Source organism: Myotis davidii, unplaced genomic scaffold (assembly GCF_000327345.1).
Source record: "Myotis davidii unplaced genomic scaffold, ASM32734v1 scaffold471, whole genome shotgun sequence".
Taxonomy (NCBI): Eukaryota; Metazoa; Chordata; class Mammalia; order Chiroptera; family Vespertilionidae; genus Myotis; species Myotis davidii.
The window spans coordinates 1,817,265-1,829,237 of record NW_006283354.1 but is presented as its reverse complement, the minus strand read 5'-3'; the positions used below and the strand labels follow the sequence as shown (position 1 = coordinate 1,829,237).

General features: G+C 39.8%; 1 long non-coding RNA gene across 1 annotated transcript; it reads right to left on the bottom strand.

The window, feature by feature from the left end:
• Positions 1–8,209: 8,209 nt before the first annotated feature.
• On the bottom strand, positions 8,210–11,899 carry LOC107182997. Its single transcript, XR_001513776.1, has 2 exons — positions 11,521–11,899; positions 8,210–8,555 (listed from the first exon to the last, which is right to left on the bottom strand). It is a non-coding gene; the product is annotated as an uncharacterized LOC107182997 (long non-coding RNA).
• Between the last annotated feature and the right edge of the window lie 74 nt (positions 11,900–11,973).

The window sequence follows — 11,973 nt, the reverse complement described above, 5'->3', positions numbered from 1 at the left end:
CTCTGTACTTGGGCCACTTTTACTGTTTCTTCATGCTCTACTTACTGTTAAACTGTGCCTCTTGTGAATTCACAATTTGCACCTCTACCATGAGGAATTAGCACCTTTACCTTTAATGAGCAGAGAGCTGATGCAACTTATTTGCTGCTTGATGCACTTTAAAAGACCTTTGATAATGAAGAGAGTAAAACCATAAGCATTTACCAAACGTCCATACCCCACTATTAGCAATGAATAAGAATTTCAGTGGACGAGCAAGGCAGACATTTTTTAATCTCCTAAATTGTATAAAAGTTGTACTGCATCTAGTTTACATTTAAAACATGGTATTGTAGAAAGCTAATACAGAGCTATCCTATGCCTTCAAGTAGGATAGAAAATGGAAAATATACAAGTAAATTCTGTTGAACCACCTGTGTAGTCTTTCTAGTAGTTAAAACAGCTATTTCAGTAATCCCAAGAGTTTTCTTGTCATATTCCTACTAGTTTAGTAAGCTCAGAGCTGCTTCTCTATTAGAAGACTGTAAGATGGGAATATCTATAGCTTTAGTAAGCAAAGTTTAAAACTAGAAGGATAAGTGCTGATCGTTTCTTTTAAAGTTATTAGTTGGCAAATTTGGGGGTAAGTGTATGGCCTTAAGTACTTTGATACAAGTGAGAGTTCACTCACTGGAATTAATGGCCAAAAGTGGGGGAAAGGCACTTTATTTAACGATGCTTTTTGGTCATTTTAAATGTGTGATGCTTTTATATTCAGCTCTAAAATTATTCTTTCTATAGACATATAGTCCAGTGAGTGAAGTGACTCTGATAGTTAATACACAGTAGCAATGAGTCTTCCCTCTTACTTCATTACATGTTATTTGGATACTGCTTTGAAATCTATTTTTATCCTTAACCTGTTTTCCTTTCCCTATTTTAAACTCAAACATTTCAAGTATCGATGGGAAATTAATTGAAGAAAATTCGTGCACAGGTAGGGTACCTAGGCTAGCTAGCAGGCCTGCCATCTGGGGCCTTCCTTTGTTTTGTGCCACCCCAGAGTGGTCAGCACACGTCATAGCAAGTGATTGAACTCCCAAGGGGACACTTTGCATATTAGCCTTTTTAATATATAAATTATATCTTACTTGGCAAGGAGTCAACGCATCCAACTCACCTAGTCTGCATTTCATTGGAGAAAATTCTTGGGCACGGTCTCTGAATTACTCCTCATAGTTTTTTCCTTCAGCTTAGGAACAGCTTAGGCTAATGAGGACAGTGCAGCAGCTAACACACAAAACTGTGCATGGCTAAAGACGGTGATGATTTTATAGCATCCTGGGCATTTCACATCCATGATGTGGGAATTGGGCTCCATACCAGGCGTTTTTCTTGTGTGTGTGTGTTTTTTCCTTCTGGAGAGGGATGTTGTTATGGGGAAGTTGTCATCGCTAGAAAGGCACAAGGTTATATAAAAAAATATGTACTTGGAAACTCTATACAAATTTTTTTTAAACTCCACAAATTTTATAAATGCTATGGCAGGAGGCTAGAATTAAGTTGTTTAGTTATGAAGGTGGATTCATGTTAAAATTTAAATACATTTGTGACAAAATTCCTCTTTAACAATACATAACACTGTACAAGGCACTATTCTAAGAATTCTGACATACATTGCATCTCAGACTTAGTAATCCTGAGGTGTGGGTATCAAAGACTAGCAAACTAGGTACAAAGAGATTAACTGTGACTAGCTCTAGATCAACCAACTAGCTAGTGATAGAGCTGGGATTTGAACTTAAATATTCTATCCCAATTTATGAAAATACTTTTGTTGATTTAGAGTTATGTACAGACTGGTATCTGTCCAATGAAAAGGTTTTCCTGACCACCATTTTCCAACTCTCTTTCTAGTATAAAGTCTTGATCAAGGGACATTTTCAGGTCTCTGCTATAAAGGACTATGATTTATCAATAGACCAAAAATTTTTCTCTTCCTAAAAATATCCTTGAGTCTGCACACCCCACCCCCAAAAACATAAGTTCCATTAATATGATTAACTTCTAGAACTGATCTAAAAATTATTAATATAGGGGGTGGTAATAGGGGGGAAAAGCTATTTAAAGTACTTAGTAACATCTTTTGTGCTCAGTGAATAAGGCACCTAAGTTTATTCATTTAGTACTCTTTTTAAGAAAGAACTCAGGCTTACAGCACAATTTAGTTACATCTAAGGTATTTTGATCTCTTAATTCTTCCATGTTTCAAGAGCAGAGACCAAGTTTTTAGGTCTTGGTAGTGTTTCTTACAGTTCCTTTATATTGCATTCAGCAATGCAAAGTCCCAAAGAAATCTGTTGGAATTATGTATGTTAATAGAAAAGTCAATGGTTGGAAAGCTATTAAAGGTAAATGAAATTGTGCATAGGACCTGGGTCCTTGTGCCCTCTTCAGTTCCCATGTAGTTAGGGAAAACAGCTGCTGTCAGATAAGGGGAAAGATTACTTATCACTTATTCCAGTATATAACAGAACAAAGATATGTTGAAAGAATTGACAGTTTTCCTCTATCCTTTCAAAAAATAAGAAATATGTGCCATTCTGTCAGTAATTTCTCTACATCATCACTACAGCTTTTTTTTCTTTTTTTAATCTTTTATTATAGAAAATATCTAACAGGAACAAAAGAAGATAGAAAATAATTGACTTTCCATAGGTTCATCATCCAGGTTCACATTTTTTTCTTTTCATTTTCTTTTTTTCTACCTGACTTCTCTTTTTTTCTTTCCATCACCATGTATCCCCTCTATGGCCTCTTCCTTCTTCACCCAACCCCTCACACCTCCAAAATCACCATACTGTTGTCCATGTCCATGGGTTCTCTCTAGCTTTTTTTCTTTTTTTACTTCATCTCTACACCACACCCCAACACCACCAACAGACAAGTAGCAAATGATTTCACTCATATGTGGCATTTAATGAACAAACTGAACTACCAAGCAAAATATAAACAGCATTATAGAGAACAGTCTACTCCTTTTTTAAAATTGTCTCAGAGATACTTTAACTTAAACACAGCAAACCAGATTCCCTAATCAGCATTTCTAGCCATGACCCCTTAATTGAGGTCATCTGTACTTTTCTTTCTTCCTTCTTGCTCCTCATAGACAATATCCTAACCACACACTCAAACCTTGAGTGATATGGATCACTTCATTTCCTCTTAGTTCTTACATATGTTGGTAATTTTCTCATCCAGCTAGTTAAGAAGGTGTATGACCCTTACTTTGAATTCTTTCTCTGACATTCTGCTTGCCTCCATTTTATTTAGTTTCTTTTTTGGCGATTCCTCATTTTCTTTCCTTTGGGGGTTTCCCTAAATGGGGTTTGTCCCCCCATTTTTGCTGTCTCTTTCTGGCCTTGGGGTCCAAGGGGTTGAAGGCCCTAGCAGTGCAATGATCTGGGACTCACTAGACTGGAAGCTGGGTCTACCTTCAGTTTCACACCTTTATTGTCTGCTCTGAGCTGTACTCCTTTCTCCCCTGACTCTGGTCCCTCAGTTGTCCACTTCATATTCTCACGGTGGGCAGGGGCATGTGCACCGTTCATCTGGTATGCCACTCCCTGTGAGGGCCCAGAGCCCTCTGGCATGCAATTCACTGTGTGACCCCAGCACCAAGGCAGGATGACGCCCTAGAAACCCCTGGCAGCACACATGCAGCATGGTCCTGTGACCTGTGGCTGGGCACACCAGGTTGAACCACCAGCTCTGACCTGGGCTGGGGGTAGAACACAGGCCAGGTGACAGCTCCACAGTTTGAATGGAAAAGGCATGCCCTTCTACAGCCCTGAGGATGGAGCCTGGTCTAATGGGGTGATTGTGGGTGCTCATTTTTTTTTTTGCATGTAAATGTAAGTTGAGACATTTCATATATTACCAGCTTGGCCTCAAAGGTAAAACAAAACGCAGGAATGAAGTAAAGTTCACTAAGTGCCAGGTGCTTTCACTGACATTAGTTTTTCCACGGAATCCTCCAATAAAGATTAAAGGATCATCCCCACTTTGCCGATCCCTATCCTGAGGTGAAATAACTTTGGGAAGCATCTCCTAATTCACATCTACTAGGTTCAGTTAAATATTCTTAAAAAAAATATGTCAAAGGGAAAGGGAAATGCAGCCCTATAGAATGAGATTTTGGTGCTAGCATTCACATCAAAGCAAGGTCTTTAGGCCCACCTAGTTCAAGGTTGACCTTACTACCTTCACTAAACCAGAGGAGTACCAAGGCTTGCCTTAGGCCCTAACAGCATCTTCCTCTCAAGCAATAGGTTGGAGGGCCACAGTAAAGGATATTTTGGGTTCATTAGCCTACTTCTCCTAGGCAGAGAAAGAAAGATGGGACTTGGGCCACAACTACCAGGGTGATATTTTAAGGAGGTACCCTTTTCTGACAGCACTGTTGGAAAGAAGCTCTGGTTCACATGGTCTAGAATAGATAAGAATTCATCAAATGGGAGCTTAATAGTCTCAATTTTTACAATTTGATTTCTAAGGGCATCTGTTCAGATGGTTACCCCAACTCCTCAGGTGGTCCTCTTACCCAAAGGCAAGGCTTCAAACCAACCTCCATGTCACAAGAACATATGCAAAGGACTCTGCCCTTACAGCTGGCATTGTGAGAAAGCCCAAACCAAAAAAGGGCAGCCAATACTGCCACTCCTAGCCCTGGGAGTCATGACTTTGAAGGGACAAACTTTTTTTGCTTTTCACTAAAAAATAAACAGGCATTACTATTTGCTCTCTATTTATTTTAATGAAAAGTGAGCCATGTGAGATTCTGTTTCTCCACCAAAGAATTTGTGTATTTGTGTGTGTGTCCATAACAAGCAGAGAATTTTATTTTTTCTTAATATATTTTTATTGACTTCAGAGAGGAAAGGAGAGGAAAAGAGAGAGAAACATCAACGATGAGAGTGAATCATTGATTGGTTGCCTCCTGCACAACTCCCACTGGGGATCGAGCCTGCAACCCAGGCATGTGCCCTGACTGGGAATCAAATCCAGGACCCTTCAGTCCACAGGCAGACACTCCGTTCACTAAGCCAAACCAACTAGGGCACAGAGAACTTATTTAGTGTGTACTCTATTTGTTGAATGAAACAATACACATTATGACCAAAATTCTGTTTTAAGTTCTAAAACTTGTGCCTCTTAAGATTTGTGTTTAGCCCTAGCTGGTTTGGCTCAGTGGATAGAGTGTCAGCCTGTGGACTGAAGGGTCCCAGGTTCAACTCCAGTCAAGGGCACATGCCCCGGTTGCAAGCTCAGTGCCCAGTGGGGAGCGTACAGGAGGCAGCGGATCAATAATTCTCATTATTGATGTTTCTATCTCTCCCTCTCCCTTTCAAAACTCAATAAAAGTGTATTTTTAAAAAAAGATTTGTGTTTACTTTTATTCTACAGAGCCAAAAGGTGTCCCTAAACTCATCAAGAATGATTAGATAACAGAACTCCGACCTAGAAGTTAACAGTCTCCTTCCAGACATAAGAGTACCCAGCAGAGAATTTAGAGCTGGACAGCGGGTAAACACTAAGTTATCTGACATATGGGGTAATATAAACCTCATTTCAGATGAACACTATTTTCATGGCGATTTACTACTCCAGATAGCAAAGCTTCAGGGTGGTGATAGTGTCATTCCTCCCAATGCCCGTGGAATAGGTAAGCACAGATCCAAGTGGATCCTGGAAAAGTTCAGCGGGAATCTTTCCCCTGCAAAGGTAGAGGATTGATCAGGTGGGCCACAGACTCTTAAGAATGTTTCAAAAAGCAATTTTCTGGATAACATGAAAGGGTATCACTTAACTGAGCACCCTAAACTGTTCTTGTGCTTTTCACAAGTATTGAGATTTACTGTCTTTAACAGAAAAGATCCTCTTTTAGTCATTATTTGAAGGTAATACTACACTATGTCTCTTCCTAAGATATCACTTGATCCTCACCCCATCTTGGGGAAGACTATATATATATGAAGAGGCCAATATCTTGTAGCTTATATCTGGTGCGAGCTCCTGTTTGAAAGCTAAGAGTGGACCATTTTACCTACACCACAGGAGTGCTGCCATGCAAAAAAATTGGATTTCAATGCCAGAAAAACATGTTAAAATTATAAAATATTATTTAATTTTACAGGAAAAATAGCCATATAAGTCATACAGATGAGAAGAAAAAGGAGCTGCTTAAACTGAGGAAAATGGTATTAGAAAATGCATCAGAAAATGGTATTAAAAAATTTGATTTTGGTTAGTGAAGTCTTCAAAAATAAACTGATGGGGATGGGGGTGGAGAAGTTTATCTGTCAGTACACAATTTAAGCTTGCTGTATGCAATAGATATATTCCTGATGGGATATTAATTTAATGGGACATTATATCTTCTAGAGAAAAAAGAATCCATCATGAGAAACCCATGGAAAAATGCATTTTAAAAGTGAATAATCAGCCCCGGCCGGTGTGGCTCAGTTGGCTGAGTGTCATCCTGTGCACAGTGAAGTCATGAGGTTTGATTACCAGTCAGGGCACAAGGCCAGGTAGTAGACTCGAGCCCCAGTAGGGGGTGTGCAGGAGGCAGCCAATTTTTATTTCTCTCTCCTTTCCCCTCTCCAAAATCAACAAAAACATTTTTAAAAAGCAATAACCACAGTCTGACTTTCCACTTTATAATTTGGCCTTTTAAGCCTCACAAATTTCTACAAATGATTAGAATGAAAGAGACTAGGCTACATTTGAGGAAAAGAAGAGGTTAAGGCTCATTAAGCATGTGCTTGGCCCTCCATCTTAATCCTTGCCATAGCTCTGGTAGTAGTTATTTCTATGATCTCCATTTTCAGATAAGGCTGGAGGGGAGAAGTGGCTTGTCCAGAGTTATAGGTCAGAGATCTTGTTTCTCCCAACTTGGTCCACTCCAGTGGTCACTAGAGATGAGCTAAAAGTTGCACAAAGAAGAGGCCCATCCAAGGTGTACAGCCTGGCCTTAAGCCATGGCAAGAGTCATCCCATTTCTCTGCCACCAGACACCATGCTCCCATAGTCAGCTCTCCTCGTTAGCACTTCTGGTTGTTGAGGTACCTGGGTTTTTCAATAAGTTAAACTAAAGCAGTATCCACTGTCTTATTTACTACTATCCTCAGGACCAAGCACCCTGATGCGAGAATCCTACTGTGACTGGCTATTACACTGCTGTCTCCTAAATGATGTCCCTCTCTCAGTACTTATGCTTGGAAAAAATACTTAATGGTGGATACTAAATAGGAAAGAGGAACAGGAGAGGGATAAAGATACATTAACTAATAGGGGGAAATTAATACCAAAATTTCAGAGCAGAGCAGCACTGCAATAAAGAATTTCTTTGTGCTTGGCAATTCCTCAAGTCTGTAGAAGACAAGAGCGTAAGGCTCCCTCTGGGGGGCGGGGAAATGAGGCCTTCACTCAGCAGCTGGGAGACCTTCTAGAGCAGGGGTCCTCAAACTACGGCCCGCGGGCCACGTGCAAATACAAATGTATTTGTTCCCGTTTTGTTTTTTTTACTTCAAAATAAGATATGTGCAGTGTGCATAGGAATTTGTTCAGTTTTTTTTTAAACTATAGTCTGGTCCTCCAATGGTCTGAGGGACAGTGAACTGGCTCCCTGTTTAAAAAGTTTGAGGACCCCTGTTCTAGAGAATCTACAGATCAACTGGCTGCCTGGATCAAACTAAGGAATCTTTTGTCAGGTTTATTTTATTTATTTATTTATTTTAAAAAATATATTTTAATGATTTTTTACAGAGAAGAAAGGAGAGGGATAGAAAGTCAGAAACATCGATGAGAGAGATGGATCAGCTGCCTCCTGCATGCCCCCCCACTGGGGATGCGCCCGCAACCAAGGTACATGCCCTTGACCAGAATCGAACCCGGGACCCTTGAGTCCGCAGGCCGACGCTCTATCCACTGAGCCAAACCGGTTCGGCGTCTTTTGTCAGTTTTAAAATAAGATCAGATGCTCTTTTGCAGGCTGCCTCTTCACATGAGCTGATGGGTACTTGCAGCCTATGGTTTGATTCTCTTAACTCTTTAAAAAAGATGAGTGTGTATGACAGTGGAGTATATGGATGGTGTAAACTTCAGATAGCAATAGGAAATAAAGGGTCTGGTTTGTGAGAGGGGAAAAAAGGACCATAAGACCAGATCACGCTTAAAGGTACATTGTTGAGAAATCCAAAGTGTAAAATCCATTACCTGCCATTATTACATCAACATAAAAAAATATGCATTTTAACAAAAAGTTTGATATTCAGAAACAAAATAAAAAGGCATGATTTATAAATACATAAATATCCATGCATACTTTTACAATGATAGCTACTGGAAGAATGAGACCTTTTAAAATGCCACTTTCATTTCAACTGCCTCTTCCCTACATGTTGGTAATACGAGGAGTTGTAGGAGAGCTTCTGTGGTCAACGTCACATTCTTCCTTTCTAGCCTGTACCTGATAATGAAAATGTGATGGATCTTCTGTCTTAGCTTTGATGCTGGGGGGAAAAAGGAAAAGATTATGTAGTCATGCAGCCCAGTGAATCAGATTCATAAAATACAGCAGCGATGCAATATTTATGTACTACCCAGATAGTAAGGAGACTCAAATTATTAATATTTTACTACACACAAAAAATTCAGAACTCTGACCATACCATCCATTTGGAAGCCAGAACCTAATTTTTTTTTTTTGTCATTTGTGATCTGTAAATGTTCACAATTTAATGTGATAATGGAAATGCTTAAAATATAACTTTTCTTCCTAGCATGCTTTGCAATGAAAGGTTCTAAAAGCAGAATCACACAAACAGTTATTGTTCTAAATTAAAATCAGCTAAATCCAGGTAGTAATTCACAACATTCCACATTAAGTCAGGATATTTAGGAGATGTGAAGGTTATGTACTTCTGGATTTCACACTATTAGAAACTGTCTTGAAATAGTGGCGAAATGAAGCAGACATATTATTTCTGGGTACTCTCTAGCACCTTTGGTAAATTTAAACATGGCTTAAGACAACTTTTAAGGAAGGTGTGAAGAAATCATTTTGGCTGTCACCTTGTATTTGAATGGATTTCCTTAACATTTAGCAGTGTGAATGAATCAATCTGAGAGTCTTTTTAGTAATCAGAGTTTTCAAGGTATGACCTATATCCTAGCTAAGCCTATTGCGTCAGTCTTTTTGAGTAATTTAAAAGCAGCAAAATTCCTCACCAAAAACAAAAAGTATAAGAAGTCTTTCTCCTTTTAGGAGGATGCAGTACCACCTAAAGAAACCATCTTCAAAGGGAAGGAGATTATTCTGTAAATTGTCTCTCAGATTTCTGATAAGACCAAGACTACAACAGCACAACAGTTGCCACTGGCTTTGGTTGCTGCAAGTCTGGTGTTTGACACAAAGTGTTGATACGTGATCCACTCATCCTGGGCACCAGGCAACACTGGCCTATGGGGTCAGACAGAGCTTTTCTGGCTTCTTTTAGCAGATAAAGGGGAAAAGGTGGCTCCACTGAGCATTTATCTTGGGGATGCAAGACAAAACTGATTTAACTATCTGACAGGCTGCTTTTTTAATACAAATACTCACCACCTTAGAATCCTATCTCCTTCCACCAAGTGGCTACTCCATTACCCTACAGCTTACCAAGACTGTACATAATGCACAAAAAAATAACCTCTTGAAACGCAGATACACTCATTTTTCTAACTTCTTCACTTTCCATTCTGCCATTTTCCCTCATGGATAAAAATGTTTTCAGGGGAAATGGACAATAATTACAATGAGAAATTCTTTCTTTTAGTCAATAATGACAGCTTCCTAGTCAATCACTCCTCTTTCTCCTTAAGACAATGCATTGGAAATATTAATTCTGACAGTCATAGTAATGACACCCTTTCTGAGTAAGCTGCTGCTCATTTGTTAATTATTGCTTGTTAATGGATAAAGCTGGTCAACCACAAAAGCTTCCAGTAGGTGCCTGGGGATGATTGTTAGATAAATGTTCACTCCATATATTTGTGTTCGAACCTCCCTCTTTCAAAAGAAAAACCATACACTGCAACTGTTGGACAAGTGCCATCAGTAGACCAGACACTCTAACCACTGAGCCAAACCGGCCAGGACCATAAGTGTTTTTAAAGTCTTACTTTAAAGAGCTCATGTCCCTTAGTCATCCTCACTAAGTCCTAAGATATCAACAATGCCAGGCGATTCATTTCCACCTGCTAGCTAGCCATAAGACTCAACTAAACTCTAATTTTAGAGGTAGGGGTCAATTGTGGGCAGAACTACAACATGTTTTCAGGTGCATGGCTCAACATGAAGGTTTTCTTTTGTTCTGGGCTGGCAATGTTGCTTAAGGTTTGCCAGTGTCTACTACATGCAAACACCTCAGGGAAGAGACAAAAGTCCCTGAAGGCTCTTTCCAGTGGGCTCTCAAGGTGGCCTTCAATGGCGAGGGGACAGCCTTCAACACAAAGTCTGTCATGTACACATGCCCGGGTTGTAGGCTCAATCCGCAGTAGGAAGTATGCAGGAGGAGGCAGCCGATTGATGATTCTCATCACTGATGTTTCTCTCTCTTCCCCCGCCCCCCTTCGCTCTGAAATCAATAAAAATTTTAAAAAAAATTTAGAAAAAGAAAAATAAGTATTGAAGGAAATTGAAACACATGTAATCCAAAAGTGCTACAGAAGTATAGGCTCCCTGCAGGCTTCTTCCAGGCAGCCAGATGCTAAGGATTAGTTTGACTGCAAAGCTGGTTTCTAGGATGCCAGGTACGTGCCTGAGAACTATTCTCTGGAGCAGTGGTTCTCAACCTTCCTAATGCCGCGACCCTTTAATACAGTTCCTCATGTTGTGGTGACCCCCAACCATAAAATCATTTTCGTTGCTACTTCATAACTGTAATTTTGCTGCTGTTATGAATCGCAATGTAAATATCTGATATGCTATATGTGTTTTCTGATGGTCGCGACCCACAGGTTGAGAACCGCTGGAGGCTCACAGTGTGCAATGACAGCATAAAAAAATGGACATCCCAGGACCGGGCTCCCTACATTTTGATGCTCAAGACCCCTTTACAATATATAACAGTTTAGAGAGACCTTCCCCCCAACACACACATAAATTCACTCTGGCCTATGGGTAATGTTAGGGATGTGCGTGTCAATTACAAAACCTCCTTAGGTTTTGCAACCCAATTATCATGAAGTGGTCTGATCTCTAATAGCCTGGCATGACAAAATACAGCTACATACAAGAGAGGAAAGTATACTACAAAAGAAAATCGATGTGAAAGATCTCAGGGAGGGCAGAACACCTTTTAGGAGCAAAAAAGCACGGAGAGGATCTGCCACAAGCAGGAAGGAAAGGTTCACCCTATTCAGAAAACAGTATATAGTCTAATGCATCACTATCAACTCTATACCATTTCAAATGCACTTGGAAAGCCTGTTTACCTTTTTCATTAACTCACTTCTGGTCGTAAATTGTGGCAGGTCTTCCACTTCAATCCCATCAGCCATTTCCATCACCTTGTCTAAAAGGTCTTTGTTGTAACTGCACAATAAAAAGTAGTAAGGTTAAAAACCTTGGAAAAAATTGCTTGTCAGTATGGGGCTAACAAGAAACTGCAGGTAAAGGGACTGTAAACTCAATTCTCAGAGGACTGATTTGATACTACAGGGGAAATCAATACATGTTCAGCAGCAGGTTAGTTAACAGTTCTTCCTGTTGGGAATACAGAAGTGGCTCTAGGAATGCCAAGAGAGCAGGTATTTCAAAACAAACTTACAAAACAAGCAAAACATTCACAAAAATAGAGGCACTGTACATCTGGCAGTACATATTCATGCATATAGTATGGCAGCCAAAAACTTTGTAGTTTTTAAACACATGGAATGTTGGTCTAA